Source organism: Branchiostoma belcheri, unplaced genomic scaffold (assembly GCF_001625305.1).
Source record: "Branchiostoma belcheri isolate BF01 breed outbred unplaced genomic scaffold, Haploidv18h27 scaffold222, whole genome shotgun sequence".
NCBI classification, from domain to species: Eukaryota; Metazoa; Chordata; class Leptocardii; order Amphioxiformes; family Branchiostomatidae; genus Branchiostoma; species Branchiostoma belcheri.
Window position 1 is genome coordinate 1 of NW_017803736.1, and position 5000 is coordinate 5000.

Below are 5000 nucleotides of genomic sequence, written 5' to 3' on the forward strand. Positions count from 1 at the left end.
GGCTCCAATATGGCGGCGTGAAGGAAAGGTGCAGAAAAAGGAGCTCGTGTACAAACTGTCTATGTGCACGCTTTTTTTTGACAAATTTTGACTCGATTTGCTGTAACCAAATGTAGGACTTTATTTAATCACTGGGAACCGTAAATATGTCTTCGTCGACGAGGAAAACGCGAAGTAGAGCAGAAACTACGAAGAACGCAAGCGACGAGAAGAGAGACTCCTCGCCCCCCCTCCCACTCGAAGGGGTGCGTACCGGTGCACGTGAGTTCGAAAGTTTCGTACGTGACGCTTTAAAAGACCTTCTAAAAGGTCAGTGTGACCTGAAAACAAAAGTAGAATCTTTCGAAGCCTCTGTTAACAACTCCCTAGAACATATTTTCGAACGAGTTGAAAAGCTTGAAACGAAAAATGAAACGCTCGAGACGAAAACAAAACAGCAAGAGAGTGTCGTCGAACAGTTGGTGGAAAAATGCAACACGCTAGAACGGTTTTCGCGACGCAACAACTTCAGGATTGTGGGTGTACCGGTCAGCAGAGGTGAGAACTGTATTTATTTTGTTTCGGAAATCCTTAAGAACGATTTCAACTTGGAGTCTGCTACTATTGAGAGAGCGCACAGGGACGGCAAAGGATTTCGCGGTAACCCCCCCCCCCACACACACATCCTGACCAAAATGCTGTCGTACCGAGACAAGGTGGCTGTTATGATCAAAGCCAAGAATGCACTGCGTGAAAAGGATTACTATGTAGTCGATGACCTGACGAAAGATGATCTGAGAGAGAAAAAAAAGTGGAAAACTGAAGTGGCCGCAGCGTACAGCCGAGGGGAAAAATGCCTATTCTTTGCCGGAAAATGGAGAGGTGGCGACGGCGTCCCTATCAAGTTTTCAGATAAGACCTAAGCTTCTGGGTTGACAGAGTGTCACTACATCTTCATTTCACTTTTCACTGGGCTGCGCTGACAAAGTGTCTTTGCATCTTTATTTTGTTTGAATATGGCAAAGTTGGTGTTGAAATGTTTGGGAAGTATGCCTGAAATGCCAACTAACTCACAAATCTCAGCAAGCTTGGCTCATTTGAATATGAAAGAAGAACTACTTTAGCGTCACATAACTCGAAGAAAATGTGTTACTTTTGTGTCATCTCCTGGAAAGTACGTGTTGATTCAACGATGGTAGGACGTCGGCGAGCCAAATAAGTTCAGAACCAGACACAGAATATTCGACTAATGGGCGATATCCAATAAGTTTGTTCTGTTTTCTACTAAAGAAAGAAAACTCAACTATGTGTTTCGAACAGCTGCAGTACACGTGGCCCAGGAATTGTTTTGTAAACTGATTTATTTGAACAGCTGACTATGGAATGTCGGAGATACAGTCGTCCATTGACATGCATGTTGAACAGATCTTGGCATACGACAACACACATCTTCAGTTTTTCCAGGATTACAGCAGGCTCCCAAGACTGCATCATACTGTGAAGAACATAAGAACTCACGCCGTTACCTGGAGCTTATCTTTGTTTTGTTTTTTCCTGCTTTTTTGTGTCTTTTATGATGTTCTGGTACGCATATGTAAACAGATATTTTGTTCAAAACTGCAATTGTTTTTTGGACATTAGGTCCTTCTTTTACATGTCCTGTAATTGTTCTATTCATGTGGCAAGCCCCAATATTGCTTTACTAAGATCAAGGGTTACATGACTTGTTCATATAAGTTAGAATGTGTCTCGATCAATGTCAGAGGTCTAAACGATGAGCTTAAAAGGAGAAACTTATTCAGATGGTTACAGTCGAAAAAGTATGATGTCATATTTCTTCAAGAAACCTTTTCATCAACCAAATGTGAAAAATATTGGTCACACGAATGGGGTGGTAAGACCATTATGGCACACGGTACAGTTCATAGTAAGGGTGTCATGATTCTCTTTAACCCAAGGATGTCTCTCCATACATCTGCATGTAAAATTGACAGAGAAGGCAGGTTTATTTTAGTTAATATACATGTACAAAATAAGAAATTTTGTTTGATCAATATATACGCGCCTAACAATGAAACTCAACAAATATCCTTCTTTCAAACCTTAAAACATAACATTACTCATTTCAGTGAAGGAGAAATTTTGTTAGGCGGGGATTTAAATATAGCATTACAGGTGTATGATAAAGAGGGAGGCAAACCTGTAACAGGAAGAAAACAAGTTATTAAAGAGATTGAGTCCTTGATGGACTGCTTCTCTCTAAAAGATGCATGGAGAGAACATAACCCTAACATAAGGAGATATACTTGGAACAATGCAGATTATACTATTAAGTGCCGTTTAGATGATTGGTTGATAGAGAATAATGAAAATAAAACTGTCCAAACTGATATAATAAATGCTCCTGTCCCAGACCATAGAGCTGTTACAGTAACTCTTACATCTACCTGTTATAAACCTAGAGGCCCCGGCTTTTGGAAGTTTAATAATTCATTATTGTCTGACGAAACATTCACAAAGCAGTTGAAAAACAAAATTGTTGAATGTAGCCGCTATTATTCATATATAGATGATTTGTCTTTAAAATGGGATATGATTAAGCTTGAAATTAGAGGGTTTACCATTATGTATGCAAAACAAAAAGCCAGGAAAAATAGGGATTTGGAAAGAGAGCTAGAACTCCAACTTAATGAATTGCAGAAAGACTGCGATTTAAACCCGACACAAATAGCACTGTCAAACCTTACAAAAGTAAAACTAAAATTAAGTGAGATTCAGACACAAAGAACAAAAGGAGCAATGATAAGAAGTAAAAGCAAATGGTGTGAAGAAGGGGAGAGGAACACCAGATATTTTCTAAATTTGGAAAGGAGAAATTATGAACAAAAACATTACTGAAATCATAAAAGAAGACGATACAGTTATTACAAACGCAAAAGAAATTTTGTTATTACAATCTGAATATTATAAAAATATGTACACATCATCCGACTGTGATCCAAATAAGACAGATTTTATACCTTTCTTTCAATGTGAAAACTTACAAATTTGTCTGATATAGAAAAAACAAGTGTGAAGGGGAAATTCTTAAAAGGGAGCTTAACATTGCTTTACAGCAACTGAATAGGAAAAAAATAAATCTCCAGGAAGCGATGGATTAACAACGGAATTCTACGTGCACTTTTGGCAGTATTTAGAAAAAGACCTTCTGTTTGCTGCAAATTATTCCTTTCGCAAAGGCGAATTACCAGTATCACAGAAAAGAGGCGTCATTCATTTAATACCCAAAAAGGATAGCGATTTAAGAAAACTTGGAAACTGGCGCCCTATAACACTTTTAAATGTGGATTATAAACTCATAAGTAAAACTTTAGCGAATAGGATAGAACCACTTTTGCCAAAATTAATACATCCAGACCAAACTGGATTTATTAAAGGAAGACAAATAGTCACTAATATAAGACATATTGCTGATGCAATGGAATACACAAAAATGTACAATTTGCCTGCCCTTGCCTTATTCATCGACTTTCAAAAAGCCTGTGATACAATTGAGCTTAAAGTTATTTTTAAAACATTGGAAACAATGAATTTTGGAAAAAACTTTATAGACTGGGTTAAACTACTGTACCAAAATGCCATTAGTTGTGTTCTTAATAATGGTTTCTCGTCTCCGTGGTTTGACGTCAGTAGAGGAGTAAGGCAAGGTGATCCACTTTCAGCATATTTATTTAACTTAGTGATAGAAGTAGTAGCTTCATGAATAAGGGCCGATTCCTCTGTTGAAGGTTTATCGATCTATGGCTGTAAGAGAAAACTATCCATGTATGCTGATGATTTAACTGGCCTTGTTAAAGATGAAAACTCTGCTAAAAACTTACTAGACATTTTAGAAAATTTTAAACTATGTAGTGGCTTGGAGGTCAGCAAGAAAAAACAAAAGCTATGTGGATGGGATCCAACAGACATAGGATTGATGAGCCTTTGGATGTGCTCTGGCCACGGGGTCCTATATATGCACTAGGTACATATTTTTCATATAACCAGGAAGACTGTGATAAGTTGAACTTTGATCATCACCTGAAAGTAATGGAGAAACTGTTAAATGTATGGAGGACAAGAGACCTAACTACAATTGGGAGAATTGTTCTGGTTAAAACACTCTTAACTTAAACTTATTTATAATTGTACGGTTTTGCCGGTTCCCGTTGGCTTTCCAGAGAAAGTAAATGGGTATATTTTTAAATTTATTTGGGATGAAAAAAAGCCAAAGGTGAAAATGAAGACGGTGATAGGGAAGACCAAGGTGGTCTAACGATGGTGGATTTTTCTATTAAATGTAAAGCCCTTAAGGCGACATGGATTAAGAAACTTGAGAAAAGTGAAAGTTGTGCATATATGTTTAGTAAGTGGGGTGGGGAACTATTATTTAAATGTAACTTTGATACATTATGTTTAGAACTGTCTAATTTACCGATGTTCTACTGTCAAGTATTGCAGGCGTGGCAGTCGATTGTGCAATCAGTTCCCAAATCTAAAGACGACATAAGTAAACAAATTATTTGGAACAATAGATATATATTAGTAGGCGGGAAATCTGTATTGCACAGCCGGTGGTGCCAAGCTGGTATTTTGAAAATATGTGATGTTATGTCAAGTGATGGTAACTTCCTGACATTAGGTGAGCTGGCTCAGAAATATGAAATAACTTTTACACCTGTGGATATGCTTAGATATTCTAGCCTGAAATCAGCTATTCCTAATATTTGGAAAGATACAGTAAAGAAGGATCAGCTTGATAACTCGGTGGAAGAAACCATCGCTTCACATACTTTTTCTTGTAAGCAGTTGTATGACATGTATTTAAAACAAACATTTGAACCCCCAACGGGCTAAGACGAATTGTTGAAAACTTTTGAACATGAAAACAACTTAAAAAATGTGTATTTACTACCTTTCATATGTACTAAGAATGTTAAATTACAATATTTTCAGTATAAGATAATACACAGATTTTTGCC